Raw genomic sequence first — 14712 nt, 5'->3', positions numbered from 1 at the left:
GAGACCTGGGCTCCCTTGAGGGGCCTTTGACTGGTGCCTCAGGTCCTGCCCCTGGTGCATGTCCTCATAAGATGGTCTTTCCTTGGAGGGGTCAGAGATTCCCACTAGGTCTCTGGGGTCATAGTGGCACATCTGCCTCAAGTTGGCTGTGTGTCCCTTGCCTTGTACTTCTCTTGGCCTGTTCCCTCCCTGGGATCTGAGACCCTGACCCCTCAAAAAGGGGGTCCCCAAGAGGGCCTTGCAGGGTCATGGGCATGGAGCTGGGACAGAGAGTATGTGGGGAGAGGGAGCAACTGGGACAGGACCTAGGCGTCGTGAGGGCTGGGCGGCCTACTTGTCCCTGGTGCCGTGTTTGACGATGTGGGTGAACTCCACATAGTTGAAGTTGCCTTTCTTTTCAGAGGGCACCTTGTGGTACATCTCATCCACCTCCTTGTCTGTAAAGTAGTTGCCTGTGGTGGTCAGCGGCTCCCAGAGCTGGTCCTCATAGATAAAACCTAAGGCTTCCTCATCAAAGCAGATGAAGGTGTTATGGATCACATCCTCGGGGGTTGTGCCATTCACCTTTTCCCCAAACATGGTGAGGAACATGGTGAAGAACATAGTGAAGTTCATGGGCCTCGGGGCTTCGCTCATCATGCCCTCCAGGTACTTAACCATAGGGTTCTTCCCAGCAAAGCTAGCATGTTGTGCAGGTCCTCCTTGTCAACGAAGCCATCATGGTTCTGGTCGATCATGTTGAAGTCCTCCTTGAACTCCTGGATCTGAGACTGGTCAAACATCAGAAGACACTGGATGTGACCTGCTATGACCATTTCTTGGTGGTCTTGGCCTTGGCTCTCTGGCTGAAAATCTTAGCTTCAGGTAGGTGGGGCTTCCCTGGTGCAGAGAGGGTGCTGGCCGGGCCTGTGGAGCTGGCAGACCTATTTTTTATATTTTATTATAAAGTTTAGAAAAATGAGAATAATATAAAACTAGTGGAAAATCTGACCTTGTTTTTGTAAAACTAATCTATCAATGTCTGGTTCAATAGAAGTGGTTGCAATTCTTAGTGAGTTCTCAAGGTGCTCATCAGAAATGTTTGTTCGGATTTTGCTCTTTGTGTGCTTCATAATTGAAGACAGCTGCTCACAAATGTATGTACTGCCAAAAAGTGATGTCATGAATAAGGCATGATTGTGAACTTCAAAAATGAAACTACACATGGGATCACAAAGAAAATAAATGCCAAAAAATACATGATGTTAAAAGATTTTGTGGGACCACATTACTAGTTGTCCTGGGCCTCATGTGTCCTGCAGGCTGCAGGTTGGACATGCCTGTCCAACAGTATACTTATATAAACCTAGATGGTATAGTTTACTACACACCTAGGCTAGAGTATGCCTATTGCTCCTAAGCTAAAAATCTCTACAGCATGCTACTATACTAAATACTGTAGACAATTGTAGCACAGTAGTATTTGTATATGTAAACACTGAAATGGTAATGCACTGTGATATGATGACATAATTAGGTAATAGAAATTTTTCAGCTCTATTATAATCTAATGGGACCACCATTGTATATGTGGTCCATCATTAACCAAAACAGCATTATGACATGAATAACTGTGTGTGTGTGTATGTGTGTGTGTGTGTGTGTGTGTGTGTGTGTGTGTGTGTGTGTGTGTGTGTCCCTCCTCTTAGAACACACACAGAGAATTAATTTTCACTTGGGAGTGGTGACTCAAGTCTGTAATCCCAGCACTTGGGGAGGCTGAAGCGAGAGGATTGCCTGAGCTCAGGGATTCAAGACCAGCCTAGGAAACTTGGTGAGACCTCATCTCTACAATAAATCAAAAAATAAGTTGAGTGTGGTAGCACGTGCCTGTAGTTCCTGTTACTTGGAAGCTGAAGCAGAAGGATCACCTGAGCCCAGCAGGTCAAGGATGTGGTGGCTGTGAGTGTGCCACTGCACTCCAGCCTGGTCCACAGAGACTCTGACTAAAAAAAAACACACACACAAAAAAACACCTAATTTTCAAAAGTCTAAGAGAAATGCTACAAGCTCAGAATTATGTGTAAATGTGTCCCAAAGCAGCTGATACCAGAAGAGCTACAGAGAAGTTCTTTGGAAGAAGGAATAGTATATAGGGTCCAATGATCAGCAGAACTCAGAAATCACCACTTTGGAAGGTAAAGAGATGGCACTGAAAGACATGTACTGAATCTATAGCTGGCAGTTGTCAGTGAAGAAACCAAGCCCTCTTAAACTGGCTAAGGTTTCAAGAAACTGAGGTGTGGATACACTAAAAGTGCTATATTTGAAAAGATACATTTGCTATATGTTTGAGGAACATTAAAGAGAACCCTTAAACTGCACAGCATGAGAAAGCTATTCTTGTCCTTCCATAATCCCAGGGCCACAGGAAATTTCTGCAAACAGCTGATAGAGAAAAATCGAACTCATTAAAATATGAGTTTTTAAAAGGAATTAATACAACACTGATACAGAGATAGTATATACTTTTTAAAATATGAGAAATAGCATAAAGCATTTCTACAGAAAGCATTCACCAGGAATGTGTTTTCATGGGTTAGATAAAAATATATATCCAAACATCTCATTGTGAATTAAAAAATACTTAATGAAACAACTGCCACTGTGAAGGAACACAAGAAAGGAGAAAATACAATAATTCAGGAATGAATGACCAGAAAACAGTAGAAATTAAAATAACTACAGGCAGGACTCAGAAAAGAAATAGAAGAAAAATCAAAACTATCACAGAAATAAAGACAAAATTAAAAGGAGTACAGACTGGGTATAGTAGCTCATACCTATAATCCCAGCACTTTGGGAGGCCAAGGTGAAAGGATCACTTGAGGTCAGGAGTTTGAGTTTGAGACCAGCCTAAACAAATTAGTGAAACTCTGTATCTAAACAACAACAAACAAACAAACAAACAAACAAACAAAAAAACCATAGCACAGTTGACACACATCTGTAATCCCAGTTACTCAGGAAGCTGAGGTGGGAGGATCACTTGAGCCCAGGAGGTTGAGGTTGCCGTAAACCATGGTTATGCCACTGCACTCCAGCCTGGGTAACAGAGCAAAACTCCACCTCTAAAATAAATAAATAAAACAATGAGGAACAGATAGTGCAGAAGGCACAGTAGTGGATAAAAATGAGATAAGTAAGCATAATGAAGCAAGTCAAGATACAGATGAAGATATTAAGAAGGTTAAGAGGCAAAAAATAAAGGTAGAAGTTTACCAGTACACATATAATTGAAGTTCCTGAAGCAGACACCACAGAACAGGCTACAGGAAGATAATTTTAAAAATTAATTCAGGCAAATGCTCCTTTTAAAAGGACACTCAACTCTATATTTTGAAAGGGTACACCATGTCCAGGGAAAATTGATCCAACATGGTAAGCACCAAGACACATCCTAGTAGTTATTGGACTTTAAAGATTATAGGCCAAGTTCCATGGCTCGCCACCTGTAATCCCAGCACTTTGGGAGGCTGTGGATGGAGTATTGCTTGAGCCCAGGAGTTTAAGACCAATGTAGGCAACATAACAAGAACTCATCTCTACAAAGAAAAAAAAAATTAGCCAGGCATGATGGCATGTACCTGTAGTCCCAGCCACTCAGGAGGCTGAAGCGGGAAGAGTACCTGAGCTCAGGAGGCCAAGACTGCAGTAAGCCATGATTGTGCCACTGCACTCCAACCTGGGTGTCAGAGTGAGACCCCAACTCAAAAATAAATAAATAGTCATAAGTGACTTATTTTGTTCAATGCTATACAAATAAATTTGAAAACTTATATTGAGTGATAAGTGATAATAGTCTAAGAAAGTAGAATGTTTCCAGGCTAGAATTTATCCTACACAAGAGCTCTGGATTTCAGTTAACTATAAATTTAATTTTCAAGAATTCCAAATGATTCTTTTATACATACAGCAGGGAGTTAATGTGGTAAGGAGAAGGGGGCAGGTTTTCATCCTGTGAAGATAGACAGAAAAGGCAGTGATGATGCACAGAGACCAGAATCCTAGAGGAACAATGTAGAGGAGGGTATTTAATATTGGAATAGTACCAAGCTGGGAAAGATGAGCAGGGAACTCCTAATCTAAGCTAATACCTTCAAAGGTAGGATAAAGCGATCTTATGTTAGGAGGATTCCCTGACTACCCCAGAAGCTAAAACCAACATTAATTCTATGGAAGCAAGCTTCTCCCCCATATTGAGATCAAGCAATGGGTTCAAAAAGATTATTAAACACACAAGGAAGCAAGTTGCTATGAGTAAAAATCAAAAGCTACAAAAAAAGAAAAGAAAAAGAAAAAACCAGCTATTATAAGTCACAAATTCAGGATATATTTCATTTTATTTGTATATATTGAAGGGGTACAAATGAAGTTTTGTTATATGAATATATTAAATAGTGGTGAAGTCTGGGCGTTTAGTGAAACCATCACCTAAATAATATATAGCACTCATTAAGTAATTTATCAGCTGGGCTCGGTGGCTCAGCCTGTAATCCCGCGCCTTTGGGAGGCTGAGGTGAGTGGATTGCCTAAGCCTGCGGGTTCGAGACCCGCCTGGGCAGGCGAGACCTCATCTCTACAATAAATCAAAAATTAGCTGGACGTGGTGGTGCGCGCCTGTAGTTCCAGCAACTCGGAAGGCTGAGGCAGAAGGATCGCCGGAGCCCAGCAGGTCGAGGCTGTGGTGGCTGGGAGCAGCCACTGCACTCCAGTCTGGGCGACAGTGAGACTCCAACTCAAAAAAAAAAGTAATTTATCATCCCTCATGCCCCTCCCACCCTCCCTGAGCTTCTAATGTCTATTACAGAATACATTTTATATAGAAAGAGAGAGAGAGAGAGAGATCTTAAATGCTTAAGGAGAAAAAAGAGTTGCCTTACAAATATAAGCATATAAAAAGAAGTTATCTGGATTGAACAGATAGATCAGGAGCAAAACATCCTAGAAACAAAAAAAAAAAATTGAAAGTTTAAATTAAAATTTTCAAGGATGGCTTAAACAGAAAATTTGGAACTCAAGAAAGAAATAGTGAATTACCAAAAAGAATTGTCAAAACTATATATCCAGAATGGGACAAAGATAGATATGATTATGAAAAACATAAAAGATACTTAAAGATATGGAGCATAAAATAAGAAGGTGCCATATAGAAATAATTGGAGTTTCAGAAGAAAAATAGAGTGATAACAGACAAAAGAGAGTGTTTAAAGTGATACTGGTTAACAATATCCCAGAACAAATGAAACATCAAAACCCATAGATTGGTATATCCCAAGCAGAAAAAAGGAACTTAAATCCATAACTAGACACATCAGAGTGAAACTTCAGATCACTGTAGATGAAAAGGGAATCTGAAAAACAGGCAGAAAGAAAGGAAAGCTCACCTACAAAGGAAGATGAGTTAGCAAGACAACTAAGGTCTCAGTAATAACAATGGAAGCCAGAAAACAACAGAATCAGGTCTTTGGTATGTTGAAAGAAAATACTGGTCAACCTAGAAGAGTGAACCCAGCAAAACTTAATTAAAGGTGTTTTCAAATAAAAAAAAATAAGGAAATTTATTTCTCAAAACCTGCCTTAAAGAAACTTTTGAGAAAGTGCTCCAAAAGAGAAAGAAAATAATACCATAAAAATTACCTGACATGCAAGAAAATGGTAAGAAAAGCAAAACAAACATTGCCAGGTTAAAATAATCATGCTTTATAATTAGTAATATTTTTTAAGAGGTAGATGTTCTGGTCCTCTCTCCCACTGAATGAGCTATAAAACCTGGGTGGAATACGTGGACAAACAGTAGCAGGTGGGCTGGGAAAAAGACCAGAAGGAAAACTAGCAGTTTACTACTTTTTCCTTCCAGTAACTCCTAGAATGATTTCAAGGCAGCCTAAAAACCAGAATTACAAGTTAACATGGACAGACAGAACTTTATGGAAAGCCCTCAGATCCTGCTTAGGGAGTGGTAAACGGGTCTCCTGGAAATGACAATAGCAGCAGGGATTTACATGCACATATAAATCTGAAGAAAGGAAATCAGAAGAGGTGTGGTCCCAAGAGGGTGGGGGCAAACCCCATAGCTTTTTGTTCTCTCCGTGTATCTGAGGAGGCCTACTCCACCTAATTTTCTCTAGCCTAAGGCCCTTACCTAACAATCCCATAACCACATCCAGATGGGCCCTATGACCCAGGCCTTGCCAATGACATGTAAGGAAAGTGATCTTTGTGCAATCTCATACTCTTCTCCCTCTACTGGGATTTTAACACCCAAACTCATTTTAGCCTTTCCTTCAACCCTTTATCCCGCACTATAATTTTATCCTTCATCTATTCCCACAATATCTCCTTTGTTTCTCAAACTTTATCTTCTTTGCTTCTGAACCTTTAATCTATGCCTAAGCATAATCATTTTGCATAAAGCTATTTTTTTTTGAGTTGGAGTCTCACTCTGTCAACCCAGGCTAGAGTGCAGTGGCACACTGCTCATGGCCACTGCAGCCTCGATCTACTGGGCTCAGGTGATCCTTCCACCTCAGCCTTCCAAGTAGCTGGAACCACAGGTGTGCACCACCACACCCAGCTAATTTTTGATTTATTATAGAGATGAGGTCTCACCAAGTTGCCCAGGCTGGTCTCCAATCTGTAGGCTCAGGCAATTTTCTCACCTCAGCCTCCCAAAGTGCTGAGATTATAGGTATGAACCACCGTGCCTGGCCTTGCATAAAGCTATTAAACATCTATGATGGCAAAGTCCTGTGCCAGGTAAACAGAAGAATAAAGTATAGTTTCTGCACATGGGAAATTTAGGGAGGCCAAACATGTGTCTGAAAAGATAATTTATAAATATCACTCCAGTCTATCAATAACTAATGGTCTCAGGTTTTAGAAGGGGCCATACCATGAATAATGGGGGCAGTTAGAAAATGCTCATTGAAGGAGACGGGGTTTTGAGCTGAGAAAAAAAGTTCTTGGACAAATTTTTTAAAAATGCGATCAAAATGCTAGAGTCAGTGGCTCAGACAAAGACCCTAGAGTCAGCAAGTGCAAGGTATGCTAAGAGAACAATAACTAAATTATTTGGACTAGAGTGAAAAAGGGGCATAGGAAAGTCATTGAAATGAGTCTGGGAAGACAGTTTGGTGCTATAACCTGAGAGGTATAATTGCCGGATGGAGAAATTGCAACAGAGGCAGGTAAGAAGGAGGGTGAGGAATTCTATGTTAAGGAGAAAGAGAAGATTCAGATGTAAATAGCATTTTATAAAGATTGGTATGATAGCTGTGTGGAGATAAATTAAAGTGAGGACAGAGTCATGGCAGGATGTTTGTCATGTTCTAGATGGTGAAAATATGAGCTGGAGGAGAAAGATATTATGGGAGAAAACTAAACAGATCGGGATATTAAGGAGAGAGAAAAATCAAAGATAAAGTCAATGTTTTGAGAACAAGACTTTAGGTATATGTAAATACCACTGATAAAAATTGGAAAGCTTGAAGAAGAAACCTTTGAGACAAATGATTGATCTTGGTTATAGACGAGTCATAATGCACAGTGGTGGGTAAGAGATAATGGAAGAGACATCCAGGAGGTAGTAAGAAATATAACTTGGAACTTTTGGGGAAATAAGATATTGAAGAGGAGATCAAGGAGTTATCTGCATGGAAGAGAAGACCTTAAAGAGCAAAAAATATAGAGGAAAGAGCAGGGATCTAAGGACTGAGACTTGAGATATGCTTTCTCTTGGGAATGAGGAAGAGGAAGGAAGAGAGAGAATCTGGAGATCTGAAGGAGAACCAGCACAAGGCCAAAGTAACCAATGGCAAAGAGAAATTCAAAGCGTAGGGAGATTGTTGTCTTCTGGTATAATGTAAGTTTATATTATTATGTTTTGTAAACACAGGAAAAAGTATATAAGGAAATACACACACACAAAAAAAAAGGAGCTGAAGATGTTCCCTTCTATTGTGCATGAATATTTACAATTAGTAGGCATTATTTTTATAATTACCCCCACTCCCACTCCAGACAAAAAGCAGTGGTGATAAGCCACTTTGCTCCCCACATCTCTCTATCTTTCTCTCCAGTCATCCCTCTTAGCTCCTTCTCAGCTAGTGTCCTCACCTCTCCCCCAGCACACCCCTAATCTTCCCACTCCAGCCTTTAAACTCTGCTCTAATTTCCTCCAAATGTCAGTCAACTACTCTTTGTGGGGAGGAGTGTAGACTGTTCCAGGGGCCAACATATAAAGAGAGCTTGTTTCTGCATATAAGGTTTTGTTTATGGTAGTTCCCATAACAATTCCTTCCCATCTAGTTATTGTTTCTATCTTTAATTACAACTTTTTCAGGAAGACTTCCAAGATTACAACTGCCTGGCTTTGACTGAAGCTTTATTCTGATTCTCTGCATCTTGATATTTACTAGGTAAAATAATAACAAACACACAGTGGTATCTTACCTCTGTATGGTACAAGGTGGCTTGCGATGCAGTCTGACATGCATTATTTTATTTGATCTTCTACTAGGAGGTACATAGGACAGATACTTATCCCATTGAACAAACAAAGAAACAGGCTCAGATGGGCTACAGGTTGCATAGCTTGCAAGTGGTAGAACAGGAACTAGAACTCATAATTTCTGATTCCCAATTCAATGCTTCTTATATAGTGTCTCATGTGCTTATATAATGTAACTTCTTTAATACTGTCATGTCTCCCTTTAATGTCATCTTCTCAAATTGCAAACAAAAATTAAATAACCTTACCTTAAGTTCAGGATGACATCCTCCCATTTGGCCAAAAGCTTTGTTTTCAGTGTCACTGCCACTTTTATTATAACTTAAGGTCATCTTTAATTCTCATTATTTTTACACACACATACACACCATATGTAAGGACCCGATCCTACTAGGTGTTCCCATTGTAGTATCTTTTAAATTCACTCCTTCTCTATTCTCACTAACAAACCATCCTCTACTTTCTTCAAAGAGTTATCCTATTTCTGAGAGCAAGGTAATTTTCTCAGATTTATATAACAGAAAAAAACACAAAGAAAATAACATAAAAAGCTAAGATTTGGCAACTACTGTGGGACTTGTCCTCCTGCCATTAAAAATATATATATACATAGAAACTTGGGAAAATATGCAAAACAACTGTTTCCAAACTTTGGAAAACAAGTAGTACTGGGCTGTGAAGGGAAATAAATGAGGTAACCCCTATAATAGTCCAGGTTTTCGTCCTATAGGTAATTTCTGGACCACAGCACAAGGAGAAGACTCTTAAACAGAACTTCACTGAAGTGAGAAAACAAAGATCAGAGTTCAGGAAGGCTGAGGCAAAATTTAAGGGGCAGAATATCAGAGAGGAGGAAGCTACATGTAGAAAGAGTTCCAGAATTGCCTAGTGGTCTCAAGTTTTTGGCTGAATATCAATCTGATCAAGAGTAAATTTTGAGGGACTAGGCAAACAATCACCAGAAAGAGAACAATTACTTGGAGGTCTGCAGGTCAAAAAATTCCTGCACTCACACAGGGCTGGAAATTCTTCAAGTGCCCACTAGTCAAGGTGGTGAGACCTCATTAAACACATGTAGCATTCAGTACAGACCAGGAAGAGTCACCCTTAGTAATGTGGCTAAACAAGCCTTGGGTAGAGGCTATTCTAGATCTATCCTTAAAAATGCTTAAAAACACTCTAATCAACACTCTATATTCAACAGCACATGGCACATTCTCCAAGATACAAAACATATGAGGACACGAAACAAGTTTCAGCACATCAAAGAAGACCGAAATTAGCTGGGAGTGTTCTATACAAGACTTTTCAGTCCAAATTGTCTCTAGTATTGTACAGGGCCTGTTTTTCATTATTGATAGTTCATCTGGTATTTCTATTCATTATTAAAAGTGTTGTATTCAATTATTACAAAGTTACTGTGTTGCCGTGTATTTTCTGCTTTATTTTGACCATGTTTGCTTCATATATTTAGGAACCCTGATACCAGTTGCATACACATTTGTACCTGCCATTGATTCCTAATAAATTGATCATTTTTTATCATTAAAAAATGCTTACAAACAAGTCTCAAAAAGATAAAGGGGATCTGCAAGTAAATCAACTATCTGGCAGAACAATGCCCAACACTCTTTAAAGGAATATAACAAAATCAAGCACCCAACAAAACAAGATTCACAATCTGGCATCCAATAAAAAATGACAAGCTGTGCAAAGAAGCAGAAATGTGTGACCCATAACCAGAGGATGTAGTCAACAAAAATAGACCATATTGTCAGAAAAGGTCTTTAAAACAGCTATTATAAATATGCTCAAAAATGTAAAGTAAGACATGCAAATAACCAGAAGAAAAAATTTAAAAATAATGAAATGCAACTTCTAGAGATGACAAATATAATATCTGAAATAAATATTCCATTAAAGGCAATTAGCAAATTTAGCAATTGGCAAAAAGAACTTGAAGATATGGTAGTAGGAATTATCCAAAATGATGCATAAACATTAAACATTTAAGGTATAAAAACTAAAGCTTTGTGGAACACAATAAATATAAAAAGACAAAAATAGACTGAGAAAAATACTTGCAATAAATACATGAACTTTGTCTATATTATATGAGTGACAAAAAAAGTGGAATTTATTTATAAAATTTGTGTATTTATTCTTGCATGTTTAAACTTCATTCATCTTCAAAGTACTCTCTTTCTGATGCAATACACCTATCAAGATGCTTTTTCCACTGCTCAAAATGGTTTCTGAACTTGTCAATTTTGATGCCATTTAGTGCTCCTGCCGCTTTTTGTTTCACCTCCTCCACACCGGCAAAACGTTTTCCTTTGAGAACTTTTTTAATCCGGGAAAACAAACAAACAAACAAACAAACAAACAAAAAATCACTCGAGGTGCGAGGTGCGATTGGGTGAATAGGGTGGGTGGGGCATGGGGGTCATGTCATTTTTGGTCAAAAACTGCTGAACACTCAGTGCAGTGTGGGCAGGTGCACTTATAAATCACCCATCATGAAATGGGCAACGCATAGGAAGAATCTCCAAAAAAAAAATTCACTGAAGCCAAGTGCAACCTCTTACAACAATAGCTGGTATACTGATGTTGATGGGTTCCTAGAATACTTACCTAGTGGGGGAAGCCTGTACTACAAGGGACCTACCCTCCAAAAAATAATTCCAGATTTTGGGGGGGTTCCTCTGCTTATGTAAGAACACTTGCAGACTGATAAAATTATTGAGATCCCAAAGACTAATGTTTGCGAAAGTAGTACAGACCATCCACCTGAGATGAAATAAAATCAGAAAGCAAATGCAGAGAATAATATTTCACCTCACAGTAATCAAATACATGCAGAGAAAAATATCACCAACGTACTAATTTATAGCTATTAAATTTACAAAAATTTAAAAAATCCCAAACTTCATACCATCTGCCAGGATATATTCCAAAAGAATAAAATAGTTAAATGTAAAAAGTGAAAGCCTTTCTAACTATGACCCAAATCCAGAAGCCATTAAAGCAAAAATGGATAAGTGAAATGACAAACTGGGAATAAATATTTGGCATTCATATCACAAAGTGCTAATTTCCTTAGTATTTAAAGCGCTCCTATAAAATGGTCAGGAGGTGGGAGGTAGATCATCAACCCAATAGACAAATGGTAAAAGACATGCAAAGAGAGATGACAGAAAAGGGATTACAAATGACTTTTAAACATATGAAAAGAGATTCAGCCTTACTCATAATAAAACAAAAGCAAATGCAAAGAAAGATACTGGGTATCATTTTAAACAATTAGATTGGTAAAAATCTAAGAATAACATAGTAATGCAACTAACACTCTCTTGCTATGTACCATTCACTGTTTTGTGTGGTTTAGACGCAGTAACTCACATGCTTAATAATACACCCTTGTGTCTAATAGGAAAATAGGGAACTCACACTCATGTTATAAGTGGGTATGTAAGTTGGACATCGCTCCTTATGAGGGCAATTGTTGATATCTACCAAGATCATGAATGTATAATCCTTTGATCCAGCAATAAAGTTTGTGAGAATTCATTATTCATATACTTGAACACAGGCAAAATAATGTGCAGAAGATTAATCATTGCCTCACTATTTGCTTTAATAAAAGATTAGAAAAAATCTGAATGTCCATCAATAGCTGGCTGGTTAAATACATTACAATACATTTACACAATAAAATATTTTGCAGATATAAAAAGAATGAGAAAGTTCTCTGTGCTGATATAGAAAAGTCTCCAGATACAAATGAAAAAGGTAAGAACAGGGTGTTTAGTGTGCTCTCTTTTGCACATATTCATTTGTCCAGTTTGTTTATAAAGAAACTCTAAAAAGATATATAAGAAACTAATACCAGAATCTCCAGGAAGGTGGTGTGAGGGAATTGGAAAGATGAGGACAGGAAGAAGACTTTTCATTGTATACGTTTGTATTTATTTTTAAAATTGAATAAAACTAGTGCATTTATAAATTTTTGAAGACAATATGTATTAGAGCAATATTATAGGGAACAATTTGCCCCACATAGTGAGAAACATAAAAATATTTACGTGCTTTTCTCTATTAATTATTCTCCTAGAAATTTACTCTCCAGCAATAATCCAGTTAAAGGGGAAATGTGCAAAATAGCTTTTAACACCATGTTACTACGAAATGTAAAAATTAGAGTGGTTGAATTAATCATTGTAATCTACTAAATGGAATAAACAAATGGAATGCATAGTTGTAAAAACCATCTAGCCACTCCCAGCACCCAGATCTTGGTTTCTAAATACTATTATCCAATCAAAGAAACCAGGGATCTTTGAGGAAATGGCTAATGCTAAGGCTGGGACCAAAAAAAATACATGGTACCAGAAATAAGAAAGTGCTCAAAAATAAATAAATAAATAAAAAGATGGGGCATGTCCCAGAGACACAGAGGCCAATCAGAGACAGCTACCAATGGCCAACGCTGGAACAATTTGGCCACCTTTGTGGTGTTCTTTCCACACATAACCCTACTTTAGTCATGAGAAAAATATCAGATAAACTCAATTTGAAGAAAACCTGATCAGTACTTCCCAAGGCTGTAAAAGTCATGAAAAATAAGGAACAGCTGAGAAACTATCACAAAGACCAAGGAGACATAATAACTAAATGTGTTATGGTGTCCTGACCTGGATCCTGAAATGCTTAAAGGACATTAATGGAAAAGCTGACAAAATCCAAATAAAGTCTGGAGTTTAGTTGATAGTAACCACCAAGAGTGATTTCTTAGTTTTGACAATGGACCACAGTTATGTGAGATTATAACATTAGGAAAAACAATCTGGGTGAGGGGAACACAAGAACTCTCTGTACTATCTTCATTAATTCCCTGTAAATCTAAAATTATTTCAAAATAACAAGTTCATTAAGAAAACATATTAGCAATATGGAAAGTGCTTATGATACAATATTAAATGAAAAAAGGTGACAAAGATATATCTGCCCAGAGTAAGACAAATGGGAAGAGAAAGAGGAAGTGAGAGTTGGCCCTCTCCTGCCTGTCCCACCTAGTCTCAACTCCCCAGTTACAACTTTGCTGATGCAGTCACTCAAACACCCATAGGAATATCTGCCACTTTCTTTCCTGCCAATTCAAATCCTATCCCATCAGCTCCCATTAATAAGGCCTTTCCTCACTTGTTTGAATGGACCCTTTCCTCACTTGCTTGAATGAACTGCATCTCAACCTTGCTGTAAAGGAAGTCACACCCTCTTTCCCAAGAGCTGGAAATGCCTTTGCTCTGCCTCCTTCCCAACAAAAAGGCAGATGCTAATTTCACATTTTTATTGAGGGGGCTGTTCTGTTCAAAGACCTGTGTGAAACAGTGGGCAAGTGCAAACACAATGGCACAGGTAGTCTTGAGCTACATGGGTCCCTTTCTCATCCTCTGACTTTCCAAGGCAGTTTGTCCTTGCATTTGGGTCCCAGGCTAGTCCTGGAATCCCAAAACGAGACAATGAAGAGGAAACAGTGAGGCCAAGGCCCATCAGAGTGTAAGCTTATTGGGTATGAGAATCTGGGGGCACAGAGGAACACTGGGCCCTGGGTCAGGATCCCTCTTTATCCTTTCAAAGTCCCTAACTGAGGACCAGATATTCCCAAAGACTCAAATTTACTATTTCCCTCCCCAGCCGGTAGTGTCCAAAAAAGTCTACATTCCAGTTTCCCTTCTTTAACTTTCTCCAACTGTTGGGTAGAGGTGCAAAGATGTTAAGAAAGGTGGAATATAAAGATGGAGAGGAAATTACAAACACCAGCTATCAAGGCCACAGAAGTAGTATGAAGTAAAAGCTAGAACCTGGGTCTCCAAGGAGCAGGCAGCCACAGCGCACTTTGGGCAGGAGCTGGAAAGTTCAAGCACCTTGAGACCCCTCTTCTCTGCTACTTCTCAAGTAGCTCCTGAAAGAGTATGAGAGGGAGTAGTATCTCTTGCCCTGGGCTTTGCTGAAGTGGAGCTGACTTCTCTAGACAGAAAGAGAGTATATGACCTAGGAGCTGGCTGTCCTATGAGTGCTTCCAGGTAGACCTGACATCCTTATACATGAGTGGGCCTGCCCTATTAGTGCTTCCAGGTAGACCTGACCTTATACATCCA

The 14712-nt window shown here is 38.9% G+C and overlaps 1 pseudogene; it reads right to left on the bottom strand.

Moving 5' to 3' along the window:
- Positions 1-330: 330 nt before the first annotated feature.
- Positions 331-8883, bottom strand: LOC103263259 (annotated as a pseudogene).
- Positions 8884-14712: the final 5829 nt, after the last annotated feature.

The sequence above is a fragment of the Carlito syrichta genome, unplaced genomic scaffold (genome assembly GCF_000164805.1).
Source record: "Carlito syrichta isolate Samal-C Ts95f unplaced genomic scaffold, Tarsius_syrichta-2.0.1 Scaffold304770, whole genome shotgun sequence".
In the NCBI taxonomy this organism is placed as follows: Eukaryota; Metazoa; Chordata; class Mammalia; order Primates; family Tarsiidae; genus Carlito; species Carlito syrichta.
Note: the sequence above shows the minus strand (reverse complement) of the source record. Positions and strands in the feature narration are given on the sequence as shown.